Here is a 17,686-nt window from a genome sequence, read left to right on the forward strand (position 1 = left end):
AATCAAATATTCACACCGATTGGTGTAAAATCAGAAAAATTAATGGGTGTGATTTTATCATGCACTAATAAATGAAAAAAAAACATGTAGCAAACAACATAATGATGTCTTAAAAATTTGAATATTGCACGTTTATGGCAAAGATCTATACTGAATGAAAGGGGCCTACATTTTTCCCAAACTACCCTCAGAAAAGGTGTTCATGGCCTCTTCTTTGAAATGATATTAAATTGAATATATATTTAAATTGGTATCAGGTTACTTTTCAGATGATAATTTCAAATTCAATAAAAATGCTTCAATTTATATATAATTCAATATTATAGCTGTAAAGTACGGGAAATTAACTATGACGTCATAATGGAACAGTTCAGCCATGCAACAGTTCATTCTGTGGCCGGGTAAACAGTTTTGACTGTTTCATGATTTGCAAAAACATTAAAAAGAATCAGGAAACAGTTCAAAATGCCTAATTACAATTTATATAGTAGGTTAGGTAATAAATTTGAATATTACACGTTTATGGCAAAGAACTATACTGAGTGAAAGGGACCTACATTTTTCCCAAATTACCCTCAGAAAAGGTGTTCATGGCCTCTTCTTCGAAATGATATTAAATTGATAATATATCAGGATTACTTTTCAGATGATAATTTCAAATTGAATGAAAATGCTTTAATTAATACATAATTCAATATTAAAGCTGTAAAGTACGGGGAATTAATTATGACGTCATAATGGAACAGTTCAGCCATGCAACAGTTCATTCTGTGACTGGGTAAACAGTTTTGACTGTTTCATGATTTGCAAAAACATTAAAAAGAATCAGGAAACAGTTCAAAATGCCTAATTACAATTTATATAGTAGGTTAGGTAATAAAAATGTTTGTCGGCAAACTTCAAAATCTTTAAATTTATAGAGGTATCGAAGACGTTTTCTAGTTGCGCCTTCATCTTTTGACTGTCTGCGCCTAGCCTTTACCTTTAATCTCGCCATGATATAAAAATCCCTTTCATTTTTTGTCATCTCGGATAAGGAAATAACATGTTCTCTGATATCCGAAAAAACTAAATGTAGAAATACAGTTTTTCGCACATCCACATCCCTTTTCAATCAAAGAGCGCAATTTTACATCCTCAGTGCATGGGTTATCTAAAGTGCTGATATCGTCTTCATCGTCGCTGTTATCAGACAGATTTTCGTTCATCTGCTCTTCGACGTAAATGTGGATCCGTGCCTCTAAATTTGCTGAATTGTCATCTGATTCGCCATTATCGCTGTTATCGTTGATAGAATACGTATCTTTGTTCTGATTAGTGCGATTTCTTGTAGGGAAATATTCTGTGTTGATATTTTCTAGGTCATAAAATTTGTATAATTCAATTAAAAAAATTTTGAATGTATTGTCGGCATTATCAATCAAATCAATGTCTGCTTTAAACTTAGTTTATTTTTAAATTTTTGTCTGTAAAGCTAACGAATTTACCCAAAATAAGATCGTATTCATTCCCTCACAATGTCTATAACTTATATCATTATTCTTATTTTAACAAACATTTTTTTTAATTAAGTAGCTTTTCCAGAAGCGGATGCAGTGAGAGTGGAGTGGCGGACCCCCGCGGTTTTCAGAGAAAAAAAATCATTCTAAAATCTATATAAGTTAAAAGCCAAAGAATAATATTAGACCCCATCCCGGGAAAAACTCTTCTTTTTTTTAATTATGTGAAGAAAAAAAAGCGGGTTGTCGCTGATCAGTAAAAAGTGTCCTGGCACCCCCTTCCACTCGAACACACACGCACAAAATAATTTTTCAAATTGGCGTTGGTTTCTTTTCTTTTTTTTCTTCCTTTATTTACAATTGTTCTTGTCAAATAATTTTGAGGGTTTTTTTTCCCTTTCTTTCTTTCTTTTTTTTTTTTTTTTTTTTTTTTTGGATGATGATATCATCTCTTCCGGAAAATTTACTGGATCCGCCCTTGATTACATAAATAATTATTTTGATATGTACTGCATGTAAATGACAACGGTATTTTTTTTTTATTCCAGGAAAATTTACTGGATCGGCCCTTGATTACATAAATAATTATTTTGATATATACTAAATGACAACGGCAAAAATCTGCAAAAATCAAAAATATAATGTCAATTCTAAAATCCAGTTATTAACCGTTTCGAAACGTTGACACATATCTCCTTCTCGAAAAACTTCATTTACACAACGCGAACTAACGATGCTTGATATAGCTACTGCTGAACATACCGTGTAGCTAGGCTATCATAAACAAGTTATTTTCAGAATGTCTATACGCTTTGATCGACTCTGGATATTTGTGAAAATGTTTTTAAAGAGAAACGTGTATTTTTATAAACATGTCAACACCACAAAAAATAACTAAACAGATAACTTATAGTTCATATCCCGATCTTTTTTTTTTAATACGTCAAACAAACATTTTCATAAACAAATATTTTTCATATTTACATAGAGTAATTAAGTGTTATTTTCATGTTTACACTTCCTGTTAAACGCTGTGGAATTGAAGTATGAAGATAGCGAAAAACGATTGTGAAGAGTGCAAGCTGCTAAGTTACAAATGATGATCGGCGAAGATTGACAGTTTAAGTTTTAACCTGTGTTTAGATGTTTAACATCAATGATACACGTGTCAACGGATAGACTAATGATCCTCTGAACATGTAGACTTATAACAGTACTTACGGACAGTTCCATGATCCCTCAAGTAAATCATTAACTCTCAAAGATGAAGCAGCGTTGCAGAAAATGATTCCATCACGACGTTAAAATATGACGTCGACTTTACCGCTTGATTTCTCGATAACGTCACAATGCACTTAAGCCTGGTTTTCCCTTTACGGTCATCATATATGTACAATTTACTTTGTGCATGTAGCTGCAGATCTGTAGCTCGTTGTTCTGCATGAGGAAATTGAGTGGAGGTCCGGGAAGTTAGGTAGAGTGCCACCCATTGAAAAAAAAATATGCACAAAAAAGTACACTGTTTCTTGATTATGTCATTGTATATTTAAACTGCCAGCTCAAAATATTACAAACCATGAATTCTTTACATGCATTATAATTTTATTGCATGATCTGAGAAATATAAGGATTTGTTCAACCAAGAATAATCTTATCCTCGAGGTCTTAGCTGAGGTGGATACGAATTTTACTGCATTGCTAATTTAATGTTCTAATTTACCTCATGATCAAGCAATGAATTGTTTATTTTATTGAAAAAAAAAAAAACCAAGGTTTAAAAATAAACACAAAATTTCAAATTCGGCACCACTTTCAAATTCACTTTTATTTTTAAAAACATCAATTCAATGTCTTCCATATTTTCTACCCCCTTGTTTTAGTATCCATATTGGAAAGGAGATCGCTATTTTCTTCACCGTTTGGTAGATGTATCCATTCTTTTATTGTCAATTTTGCTTGCTCTTCGAATTTTTCGTTTTTACAAACGTTTGAAACTTAATGTGAAAAAATGCACGAGGTTTTAGAAGCGGATGACTATGACGAACAGCGAAGCGACGAAAGGGAATTATGAGACCCTGTCACGTACATGTAACTGTCTAGAACCCATCAGATAATGCGTTTATAGAACAGTTAAAACGAGGTATAGTAAATTCTTTCACTACTTCTTCAATTATGATGACCGTGAAATATGTAAGGTATTTTCAAAAAAAATAAAAATAAATGACCATTAAAAAACACGTACGAACCTCTCGGCTTTTATTAGCTCAAACATGGCAAATGACTGCCGGCTATAGTTCTATATCCGGCAGGTGAGAATTATTATCTGGCAATATATTCGCACAATCCGACATAGGGAACCATTTATTACAGACACAATCTCCCTTTTTTTCTTTTTGAAATTAGATTAGCGGCTCTTTTAAGCGAGGTACAATTAGGTGTGTACGAGTGTAAGTAGCGTTGAGAAGGGGGAAATGTTTGAAATTAAATTCTAACAATTAAAGTTAGCAAAGGAGGGGAAAAAAAGAAATAAAGATTAAGAAAAAAAAATTAAAGTACAGAATTTCTTTCGATAAATTGTATTTTAATTGTTAAAAGGAATAAGTTGAAAAAAGTATCCATTTTTAAATAGAGATAAACTTTAATTTTAAAAGACTATCCTAATCTTAAGACTTGATTACATGTATGTGCCTCTTCTACCTTTTTTCCACTCTATAACCCAGACAGGCGCGGAAACGAAATTGTATACTGTATATATTATTAAGAACTGTAAACATACCTCATTTTTTTCAGCGTAAGCAAAGAAAATGTTTGGAAATAGAAAACATTTATTTTTTTCAATATATGATTTTCTATGTACTACGGATTAAACTTATTTGAAACAATTTTACACAACATAACGTGTATGAATATTTGTTCAAATTAAAATTCGTTGATGATACATAGAATACATGAGGTTTTATTTGGGTTGGTTTTCCCCTTTCTCCGGGATATCTGTCTAGTTATTAGGTTTTTTTTAAATGTACAAGTGCTTTATATATTCTTTTAATTGAGCTAGAGTATCATATATTTAAAAATGCTTAAAGTGAAATAATTGTACAGTACATGTATTATATGTTCGAATGAATATGATCCGTTTCTAGATCCTGTCTAGACACCCCCCCCCCCCTTTTTTTGTAATATTACTCAACTGGATCTGCTTCTAGAACTCTACACGATACACGGAAGAACAAATTTAAGGCAACTTTAGGTTAAATATTGACAATATACATGTATTTGCTTGGAAGAAGAAATCAAAATTATATTGTCTAGAGTGAATGTGGTATTAAGGTTATTTGAATAACGCATGTGACGTACGTCATTACGTCTTTAATAAATAACGTCAATGTTGATTTGAAGCGCCTTACTAAAATGAGCATAAAACCGTGAAAAAATGAGATATTTTAAAAAGTAATATATATTTGAATTTAGAAAGAGTTTGGCTATCAAAATTTACAAAAAAGTCATTTTGTGAAATTTTGACCTTAAGGGCCCTTTTCTGATGACGGCAGTCATATATATATGTATATATATATATATACTGAAAATGATCAACAACACGAACAATTAATAGCGATTCTCTGTAACCACTTAAACTTCTTTGCCACGCATGGTCACCGATTTTGATGAAACTTTGCCCATTATTACAACTTGACACCAGAAACATATATAAAATAAAATTTCGTTGCTATGTGTCTTGGTTGCCATGGTAACAGCCAGAAAAGTTGAAAAAATTGAGATTTTAAGCTACTTTAAATCTTTATTAAGCCTTAATAAAGACTAAGAAAAACAAACAAACCATTCTCCCAAAAACATGACACCTTGTTGCCACTTATGCTATAAAGAAACTATTTAGAATTTATCTCTAAGTAAGTGGTAACCATGGGTACATTTGGAATACATTTTAGATGCTGAAAAATGCTGAAAAACGCTCTATAGTCACAAATGATAGATGTTACATGATCAAACTCAATCAACAACGTAAGAAAAACAATGAAAAATATTTGACCTCATGTAATTAGGTATTGGCAATATTATTCAAAAAATAACTTTCATGGTTGCCATGGTAACACAGTGTCACCATGCAAAATCTGTTGCTATGATTGGGTTAATGCTACTATCGTGAGGAAAAACAATAAAATTCATGACTGGCACATATTCATCTTTAGGACCTTGCAACACCGACAACATAAGAAAAATTGAGATTAATTGTTACTTTGCAGTGTAACCATGGAAACAACGTACTAGTTGTTTAAAGTGATATTTTTTTGTTGCTTTAGGAATTTACTAACCTTTTAATCAAGAAAAATATTATTTGAATCACCTTGAATAATACATATCTCGTAGAACTAAAGTTTAATATCATATATTGATAAAGGTTGTTGAAAAATACAACACTGTTGCTATGGTTACCAAGAAGAGAAAATGTCCGATTTTGTTAATTTTTTGTCAATATTAGACCCTATGTGCCAGCTTTTTGCATCCAGTTAGAGATTGGGTGATAGTCAAAATTGAAAGTCAGGTTAGTTGTTCACATATATCAATCATTAAAGTTTTGGGAATCTACTTACAACGGTACGTATCCAAGGAAACAGAGTATTTTTCAGATTTTTATGCATGTTTTTTCGCCTTATTTCCATAGCAACGCACTATTTAAAGAATTGAAATTGAATTTTTTGAAATGTGAAAATTAGGGTCACACCAAGGCCTTTAAAAATTGATCATCAGTTATATAGAAATATGCTTTTTAAAAAGATAGGATAAGATTAAAACACTAAGAGAAGAAATTTAAAATCCCTTCGTGGTATTAAAACCATGGCAACCATTGCCAACCTATAAGAAATATCATATTTTGTCCTTGGTATATGTTACAATGATCTCTTCTCTATTATTTGATTGCATTTCAACTTATAATTGTTTTTATTCTTAAGTGTATGACTTTATAAAATTAAATGAACAAAATTATTACTTTTGAATACTTTGTTTCCATAGTAACGTATGTAATAGATGATTTACCAAACATGTTTATCATGCATTCAAGACACCAGGCCTTCAACTTTCAGAAACAGTCATTGCCACTTGTTTGCTTTGCTGCAAACATTAACTGTGGGACTCTGAAGATGTTGAAAAATGCCATTTTTCAAAATTTAGGACATGTTGCTATGGTAACCATGACACGTAGCAACCAATTTTTGCCTGATTTGAGTTTACGGTATCAAAGACTTTTATCATAGAGAGTTTGGAGAAATTCTGAGACTATGCGTGCCACAGCTCCCATATAAAAGTTCAAGTCATTACAGAGAATGGCTCTTAAAAATTGTCAAATTTTCCCTTCCTCAAGACAAAGATAAAGGTAAAAAATTCATAAAAACAAAGGAAATAGAGAAACAAAATCAACTAGCACTACTTCTGAACAACCAAACACTACATATTTACATCGCTACATGTTTAATTTGAAGTTTTTTAACAGTTGTAAAGAAAGAAATCCGGACCGCTATGAAATACGTCCGGTCTGTCGAGTGTACTCTGTTGAAGTGCGATTTACATAATTGAACGGATTGGTTATCGCTAATTAATTACGACCATGTAGTAAATAGTGCACTGTCTTATGCTCTCAAAATAGCGGAACTATTCATGATAAAAGAAACCAAAGAAAGATAATATAGAAGGGAAATATTAAAATATGAATTTGGAGGACTGTTTATCGGATAAAAGAAATAATTAACAAAAATGTAAGCAAGACATAAGGGTGTGGGTCGTTCCGGAATTGATAAGCAAATTAACTGTAAGGTTTACACTATATGGAGAGAATGTTCTTGTTTGTCACAATCAGGAATTTGATCTAGTTCACGTTTATTCTGGTGAAGTCATTTATTTGTTTATTCCATTAGAGAGGAATGACTTCAGTTTGTGCATCCAGAACTTTTCCTTGCTTTTTCTCTGAGCATCTGTCCATCTTGGATTATGGTCAATAACAGCAAAATCTTCCAACATTTGCTGATATTGTTGCACACATATCAACAGCTCATTTGTATAATTTCTATTTGTAAAGTTTTAAGTTGAATCAGGGTAAAAATTTACAGTCCGGTATAAGTTTCCTCAAATTCCGATCAAATGAGGAAATGCCCAGGATTTGTGCAGCAGATTTATTAATCTATAGAATATTCTTCTTACTTCTTAGCATTATACAATTTTTATGTAAAAATAAATTGCGCCGAAGCTGTTTTGTTGATGTGTTTTGTTACCTCTAGTAGATAAGATCAATGACATCATAATATGACGTCATAATGTGTACTGGCTATAACAAATCGTGGATACTAAGTGTGCATATAAGAAAATAAATGAAAACATTCTTTGAATAATAAATACACCTTTTACGTGTTTTATTAGCTCATTTGTAAGAAACGCCTACACCTAGCTTTAACCCACATGAGATGGTATATTGCTACATAAAAAAGGGAATTTGACGATAGGAAAGATGAAAACATCACGTTTGTAATAAAATTTTGTTGTTAGTTTACCATTTACGTCTTTTTCTAGTAAAATATCCAAATATCAAACAGATGTGTCAGACTCTGTGGAACATGTATCTTTTATTTCGAGTTCAAAGGGATATATCGCTTTAACGCAGAAATGAAAATGAATATTGTTAATTGATAAAACGTCGTCGATATATCTAATTGTCGATTTATAAGCCACAGCAAGAGACTTCTTTATATGTTAAAGTTTTTAATAAATTGTGCTTCATATGAAAACAAAAATAGGTCTGCTAATAAAGGGGCGCATACTATTACATGTTGTCTTGTCGTAAGCTAAATCCAAATATAGCGAAGTATAAACAAGTTGTGCAGTGAAAGGCCGGTCAAGTAATATTTTAAGAACAAAATCTGTATTTTTTAATTAAATGAAATATCATTCACAAATATTTAAGAGGCTATTAACTTGGATGCGATATCTTAATATGATCTTATTCATATATTTTCCGTACATTACCTAGTTAACTGATACCACTGTAAATTTGTATGCATGTCCATTGGATGATAATGCAAGGGTCCAGATAAACCGATGTTGCAAAAGGATCATAGAAAGCTTTTACACATAAAATCTAGAAATATTAAGCTATTTGAAAAGTGCTGCACTGCGAGCCTGGTGTAATCTTTAAAATGAATTGATTATTTCTATGTTTAATGCAGTTGACCAGCAAAAAATTCAGTATGTGGTCTTACAAATATGATTTTAACAATGAATTTGTAGAATCTATAATAGGATTGCGGCACTTTTTACAAACACCAATAGGTGTTAAAACATTTATAATCTACAATTAGGATTTTAACTTGGTTATGCCCATGCACTACTGATCATGAAATTTATAAGTGACCTCAATACTAGAAATATATCTGCTTACTCCTCTATGACACCTGATCCCACATCTGATGTTTTAGAGGTCCATGGTTGCTTACAATTCATGTTGTTTCAGTGGACTTTTGAGCTTGAATACTGTTCGTTTTCTTCACCGTCACGGTAGCTCAGTCAGTAGAGCGCTCGCTCCGTGATCGGAAGGTCGTGTGTTCGAATCACGGCCGCGACTGACCTAAGTCGATAAAAAAGGGTAGCAACTGTTCCTTCGCCAAGCGCTTGGCACTTTGAAGTGAAAGTTGCGGGTCCTTCGGACGAGACCTTAAAAACCGACGCCCCGTGTCACGGCAGACGTTTTCACGACAAAGAACCCCCACTGCTCAATAGTCCTGAGTGCCGTGTAAAGGTCTAAATTTAAAGCTCTTGACCGATATATGGTGACGTCTCTATTTGAGTGAAAAATTCTCGAACGGGACGTAAAACAACATACAATCAATCAATCAATCATATTTCATTGCAAGTCACGTGACTGTCTTATCAAGCAACAAGTCTATACAGAAAATCTAGTCCTCCTCAGTGTAAGGGATACAAGACGAAGATGGTCTAATATGTCAGATACGGGACTTGGACGAGGTGCGAAGCATTTCATTCATCAAATAATCAGTCCCGTATTTGACATAATAGACCATCTGTGTTTTGTATCTTACTTTAAACATTTTTTCAATGCACTTTTGTATTGGCTATTGTCATAATACGATACGGATGGCGGTGACTTAACCACATGGATGGGGCGCTAAGGGGTTTTAGATATTTAAGGGATGAATAGTTTTTGAATTTAAAAAGCCCTTACCGAACCCCAATCATAGATTATTTATCGTTGTGGCACTCGACGGATGCGTTAAAAAGAGCTGTGCAACTTCATGACATTAAGCTATTCTAAGAGTATTAGGAAAGATCTTTTTTAACGGAAGTTGAAGATTGTACGTGATCAGTAGGCAAATATTCCTTGGATATCGAAAGCACCACATCTTTACGTAAATTAATTTGGAAATATATATTAAATTAAATTGTCCGGTAAAAAAAAAAACGGAGTTGAATGGGGTATATTTACAGATCGAGTGTAAACTTGTCCACAATTCGCCTGAATGCTAACATTCTTCTATGGACCAATTTACGTGGATTTAATTGGATGTGTTTTCGGAAAAATTATAAATTTAATATTAAGTGTTAACTCGACCATACAATATGCTTCAATACCGGTAGTTTCACAATCAGTGACCTGATTGCAAGTTCTCAGGGATTTCTGGGATATTCCTACTTTGGAAGTTTCGTTGCATGAATTGGATTACGACATGTTGATTTCCATATAGCTTGCATTGGAATCTATGTAGCTTGAATTTGATTTTGAGATATTGATTTCTATAAAGCTTGAATTGGATTACAAGATGTTGATTTCTATATAAAATGCATAATTTATGTCTGCATGTTGCCTTATTCATTCGTCGGTAAAATTAAAGCTAGTGAGGTCATCCTTTGTTTCACACAGTCCAGTTTTATTTTGGAGTACAATGTAAGATATAATACGGTACTCCTGAAAATAATATTGGACTATAGCTAGTATATTCTTTGAAATATGGACTGTAGAAACAAAAGAATGATGTCACAAAAATGTTAAAAATGTAGTTAATAGCCATGTTACATTTATCCGATGTTAGTAAAGTATTAAATAGTGTCGGCATCCTGATTAAGAATTTTTCTATAATAAAAAAAAATCGCCAATATTTCCAATGGTAACTAACTGTACTGTACATGCCAGGTCATTAACGATAGTTGGAAACCTGGGATAGATTGCATAACGGGCGAACAAACTATTTGTCACTGTTTGCTCTGCTCCTATTTTGTATTGTTTAATGGACTTTCGAGCTTGAATACTGTTCGCTATCTCCATATATTTCATTACTGATTCCTTTAGTGTAACATTCAGATATATGTACCTAACCTTATGATATCATAAGGTTATTTAATTGCTTTGATAAATAACAATTAAAAAGTCTTACGTGTGTGGGTATTAAAACAACTCTTACACAGGTAAATAAGTATACATTTTGATGAAGAAATAGTTTGTCCTTAGTAATAGAAAGAAGTCTTTCACGTGGATTCACAACAAAAAGTATTGAAACGTAGATGTAAATATATTTCATTTGAATTTTTTGGCAAAGTAGAGTAAAAAAAAGGAACAGGACAGAATTTTTTTTTTTTATTTCATTGAATATATGTGTCAATTATTTTTGTTCTTACCATAATAGGTACTATAAAGCCTGAAGTAAATCTGAACGTCATAAATACTTTTGACTTTTTGGAGATCCACATACCACCAAGATGGATTACAGGAATCAGCAGAAGAACATGTTGATATAGATCTGTCTACAGCATTCTCAGAAATATCGATCTTGTTATTAGCATTTTCACCATGCTTTGTTGGTTTATGTGCCGATATATCGTCTGAAAATAACATACATACAAAAAATGATTTGATATATGTAAAAAAAAATCCAAACTTTACAGAGCTTCTAATCAAAACAACAAAGCTCTAACAAAATCATGATGCATATTGATAAAGACAGTATTGTATAGCTCAAAAAGTGTAATTTACAGATAAGTACAAAATTGCAAATTTAACAATACTCCCTTTATTACATAGGTAGTAAAGAAAAGTTCGTGAAAGTATTTTTTTCGTATAGTAGCACAATTTAGAGGCTTTGAAGTGTACGTAAGAGCCCAGAAGCAAAATCAAATAGGGCAAAAGGACAGAACCTCCAATAGCTCTCTCTCTCTCTCTCTCTCTCTCTCTCTCTCTGTACGACTTTTCTGCACAAAACCAAAGATTGACGGTGTATTTTTTTTTCCAGTAGAATTGTTTAGGAAACCTTACAAATCTTTTCTTATTATTTTTTATTTATTTATTTATTTTTATTTATTTTTTTTTATTTTTAGAAAGATATTTCTTTCTTATCACGTATGTAATATATATAACCTATGCACTACAGTACCGACCGGACACAACCTAACACCAGAGCGAACCCAAAGCGCACCCCGGGCTCGCTTCCTGGGTTCGCTCGGGGTCCGCTGCGGGTCCGCTTTCAGAAAATTTGGGACCGCTCTGGGTGCGCTTTGGGTTCGCTCTGTGTTCGCTCGGGGTCAGCTCTGGGTCCGCTAAAGCGAACCCGGCGTTCGCTTTCCGGGTTCGCTTTACGCACTCATGCGTGAAGCGGACCCCGCTTTAATCTTGCCGCCAGTAAGCCCCGCCCCTTGTATATTCCAAATACAGTACTCTAGTCAAATTGATCATTACTGTTTTTATGGCGATCGAAACAAGTACATGTAAATGAAAACATGGAGAACGTTATTACATGTAATTTTTTAAGAATTTCACCGTACATTCGACGTAGAATTATCGCTTTTATTTTTCTTAACTTACAAGCTATGTATATCTCGAAAAAAAGGTGTTAAATTTATTTTCGATGTATCAGATGGAGTGAAATTCATAGGAGTATCTTAATAAAAAAAAGCTTTCAAGTTCATTTGTTTACATTATTCATGCGTTTTAAAATAAGTTGGAACTTCCAATAGGAATTGCAATTGCTAAATAGTAATTTAAATGTTTGAAAGACAAACAACTGAATCATGATCTTATCTATGAAATAGCTGAGACATACTATACACGTAAAATGCTAAGTTTCATATTTAGCAGTTTACATTTAAGCTAGGTTGTCGTCCATTACATGTACATGTATATGTAGGTTGTGATAATCACTGAAAATTCTTATACAGTGTAACTTGAGTTTCGTTTTACAGATCATTTATAATTTACTTCCATGCTATAAATCATTGTTTTATACGGCGAGTTTAACGGAAGACTTGTAAAAAAAAAAAAAACAACAACAATCAAAAAACCAAAACAAACAAACAAACAAAAACTAATAACTGGTCCACTGATAAGAATATATTATTTTTTTTAAGTTGTTTTCAGATAAATGATCATTTGAATTGTTTCTGTTCCTTACTGGTTCATGACCCCCCCCCCCCCCCCCCTCCCACACACACACATACATGTACATACTGGAGCGGCATGTTGACAAACAAAATTCTAAATGTTTAAAGATAAATAAAAACACGAAAGAAAACAAACAAAACAAGAATTCAATAACTGTAAACTCGCATGATTAAGTAGATGAAATTAAAATAATAACGCCCGATGTGTGTGTGTGTGTGGGTGTGTGTGTGTGTGTGTGTGTGTGTGTGTATAAATTCATTTCCTAGCGCTTGCCCGGGATTTCATCTAGTATTAATAAAAAAAAAAGTAGTTCGATTTAAATTCACAAGTACATCTATTTCAGATTTGTCAAAAATTTGTCTAAAATATTTAAACATTAATTTGCATAGTTCACGATCAGTGTTCATTACTTCTTTAGGTATCAGTATCAATACAATTAGTTCAATGTATTTTAAAATCACTTTTTTTTCTAAGCAATTGAATTTCACTAAAATTAATTATAATCTTTTAAAAGATATGTTGGAATCTCATACCGAAAGAGGGAAAAGAGCTCCTGTGTAAACAATTTCAAGAAAATCGTTTCCTTTTTTCTGAAGGAATGAAATGTAAATATAACGAACGGTAATTATTCTCAAAAGTAAAAAAAAATACGTTGGAGTCATGTATGCTGCAAGAAGGAAAATATAGCATCTGTGCACACAATTTCAGGGAAATCTGTTCTATTTCTCTTAGAGAATGAAATGTGAAGTAATATTCATATTTCACAGTTTGATTCCAAACGATATGTTTTTTTTTTTCAATATCTAATCAACCAAACAAATATTAAATAAAGTAATTTTACATTCTATTCAAATGTATAAGTAACTACAAATTCACTATTTTATGAATTTAACGCAAATGATGGAACTCACTGTGCGATAAATCAAAAACCTAACAAAAAGAATAGTTTTTTTTGGTGTTTGGTTTAGTTTTGTTTGTTTGGATTGTTATATGTTTTGGCGGTAGGGTAGTTTTTTTAATAGAATGTATATTAAAGAACTTACCTACAAAGTATAAATTGTTTCATTGAAATGTTTCATTGAAATTAATCATTTCAAACATAAATTCCCCTCTTTACAGTAAAACAATATATTGCGCGCACGTAGATTGTGTCATACTTGTAGGTTTGTTATGTAAAATAATATTGTCATTCACTCTTTTAGATATGTAAGGACAAAGATATGTATACAAGACATTAGCACCAATTTGTCCCATATTTCCCTTTTCCTGACGTTCTTTAATTATTTCCCTTGATGCGCCCCTTATTTATCTAACTAAGTTCAAATATGGCTGTAACGATTGACCCCCCCCCCCCTTCTTTATTTTTATGCAAGACAGTAATGTTATATGACACAGTGTAACTTATTGTTTCATCCATGACAGTGGTTACTAAACCATGCTGCATCAATGACTGTAATATTTTGCTATTTTTGTACGTACTTGGAGCGGGTTGATTTTGCTATCCAATAGAGTCAATGACTGTAATATTTATTGTACATTATGGTGATCTGGAGCGGGTTGATGCAGTTTACATACATTCAGAGTTTATTATTAAGATTTAAGAGATCGACAGATTGTTTTTACTCAAAGTATTAGCATTAATAGATGTCTCGGATACTGTATGTTGATATCGAGGAAATGCGGACGGTACTTGGTTGTGTAAACGTAACTTTTTGAAGTTTGTCATGATATATTATAGTCAGTGTTATGATGGATATATTGAAGCATTGTTTGTCTGAATGATTTTCTTCTGCATTAAAGTTGATTACCTGTTTATTTTTAAATCATGCTTGAAGAGTTCGGGTTTAGTATTGTCATCAAATGTTTACTTCCGGTTATGACTAACCGATAAAGTTATTGTAAATGATAATTTTAGAATGTGTCAAATTACTAATGTATTTTGAACTGTAAGTATTAATTGATTAGAAATTGTTCAACAGATGTTTTATTGTATTTTGGTTATGAATATTGTTATTGAAAATGGATTTAACATTGTTTTTGCAATATTGTAAATTTATGTAATTTATCGGTATGTTGCATTATGGTAACGTATTTGTACACTAGATGGCATCTCGGCAAAAGCGATTTTTTTAGCTTAGCCAATCAAATGTTTCATATGGCGAGATTAACCAATAAGAATTGATTAGTTAAGATTCCCGCGACTAGATAGATCGTTTGGTTAAGTCTATATAAAGGGTGCATTTTCGTCTGCTTGTTATTCTGGGGAACTGGTAGTTTAGGGATAGGTTGGTAGTGTTGTTAGGTTTATTTATTTATTTATTTATTTTTTCTTTTCTTTTAATTTTATTTATTTTACTTTAGGATTAGATTTTTATTTATTTATATTTAACGGATTAACAACTGATGCAGTGATTTAACTGTGGGTTGTAATTTCCGTGATTTTATTGAGTTAGTAGATTTTTTTTCGTAAATTCTTAGATTTATAAATTGATTGACTTTTGAGATATTTTTGATTGAGAAATATTTTTGAATAGGTAAAGAGTTAGTTTGATTATCATTGGTAATTTATTTAATTATATTTTTAGTGATATTTTTCATTTTGAATTTATCGATAAATAATTTAAGAACAAACCATTTGTAAATTAATTCGGTGCGTTAATTGTTGTATGCATCCGTGAGTTAGTCTTTAGTTTATATGCTAAGTAGGTTAACTTGTGAACAATGCAGTAACTGAACTGTGCGTTCATACGTTAGTAAACATTATTATATGGTTTAGGTTAACCATAGTGAACAAGTGAGTAACTTAACTCATTTTACAAATTGGTATATCAAATCCTGTTTTCATCTAATAAAATTTTATTATAGGATTACTTAATCAGAGTCATTCCCCTTTGTTTTTTATTCTTGAAGTAAATTTCTGAAGGGAGGGAACACTTGACAATTATGTGGGTTATTGTTATTTATTTTTAATACATTTTGTTATGAATTGAAATTATACAGACTGAATGTTGTGTGTGAGTGTTGTTCATATGTTGTTATTTGATTTAATTTAATAAATTGTTAACTTTACATACTCTCTATCATTTCAAGCATCATATTATTGAGGTATATAAAAGGATTATGAATTTTGTCTATCCCTATTTCTCGTTGTGAATATACAGTCTGAGCAGAAGTTTTATATGTACTTCTAACACCGTCTGTGCTACACTTAGCTTCTATCATGTGTTGCATTTTGAGCATACGTGGTGTGATGGCGTTACAATGGCTAAAAAATTTATTCCGAAGGGTACAAATCTGTGTGTGTGTCCTTCATTTGAAGAAACTTGAATCCTCTTTCTAAGATTTCTAATTTTGTTTAAGGAGAGTGAATAAATGAAATGAACTTTTACATAATTGCTTTCTTACTTCCTGGTTCTAGAATACAAATAAAACGAAAGGAGCAAAAGTAGCCATATTCTATCGCAGATGAAAAAGTAGTAAAGAATTATTTGATACAAACCGTATCCGGATGAAATGTTCACAATGGAAAACTTTAGAAGTAAACATATGAAAATAAGACGCATTTTTTTAACTTGTCTTTCAGGTTTATACATTGATAATAGTGTGCGCACAATCAAGGACAACAGCGGTATATTTTTAGATCAGTGTATCAAGATAACATGTTACATAAGGCGTATTTTAATTTATTCTCTGAACTCTATAAATAAATGTTTGAAAATATTTAAATATTTAGTCAGTGTAGGAGCCAAGGTTTTCGTTCAATTTATAGCTCGATATAATATACCAGCAAATCAGTCCCAAATCAAGAACGTATATGTATAAAAACTGAAGATTTTATCTCAATTAAGCAAGTTTGTTTGGTATGTATTGTATTATGTTTTTAATATAGGTACAAAATGTTTATTATTCTAGTCCTGTTAATTTTAAAAGGGTTTGATAGCGAAAAATTAAGATTTTTTAAAAAATAGTTAAATCTAATTTGGCATGAAAAGCACGTTATTGTTTTCCACTAACTATCATTCGTAACATACAAATACTTCTTTCAGATATCTTGTCTTTCTCTACCCCAAGACACTTTTACATTTGAAACATTTTCTGGATTACTTCTCAGCCCGTGGAAAACCTTGTAGAAAAGATTATTGAAGGCTTTATTCAAATGAATACATCTCAATCCACGAAAGTGCTCGTTCCGATTGTACGCAGAACAATGCAAAACATCGGCAAAGTATTCTAAAATCACGAGAGTAAGACTGGAGAGAAAAAAGAGTAATGGTGTACATGCATGTAGTATATAATAACAAGCGAATTTAGATATTTTGGTTCCCCGCTTTTGATGTCTACGTTATTGTCAATTCCCTCTTGAGATAACACATTAAGTTTAAAAGCCGCCAGAAGTGAAGTTCTAGTGTATGCTGTCATTGATTAGCTGGTGGTCTGATGAAATAAAGACTGGCAATTGTTAAGTTCTGTCTATTAAATATGGAGGGTAATCGTGTTCAAAAATCCAGAATTGTAAGTTTGTAAATCCAAACTTGTAATAGTGTCAGCTTCATAGTGTACATATGTAAGTAGGTAATTCCGACATCCTAGCATGTAGTTTCAAACATGCAACTGTGTTGACTTTGAGTTTATACTATGAATGTGTGTATTTTTGATATTGTAAACTTTATTTTCTGGTATCTATTTTGCCGCGCTCTGAATAAGACACAAAGACGACTAACAAGTTTACAAATGTAAAGTT

General features: G+C 31.9%; 1 protein-coding gene across 1 annotated transcript in view; it reads right to left on the bottom strand.

Moving 5' to 3' along the window:
- LOC133196882 (scavenger receptor class F member 1-like) overlaps positions 1 to 17,686 on the bottom strand; it is a 47,664-nt gene that overhangs the window by 13,265 nt on the left and 16,713 nt on the right. The window lies entirely within an intron of this gene.

The sequence above is a fragment of the Saccostrea echinata genome, unplaced genomic scaffold (genome assembly GCF_033153115.1).
Source record: "Saccostrea echinata isolate AGI-Se365-2 ecotype Australia unplaced genomic scaffold, CSIRO_AGI_Sech_v1 ptg000030l, whole genome shotgun sequence".
NCBI classification, from domain to species: domain Eukaryota; kingdom Metazoa; phylum Mollusca; class Bivalvia; order Ostreida; family Ostreidae; genus Saccostrea; species Saccostrea echinata.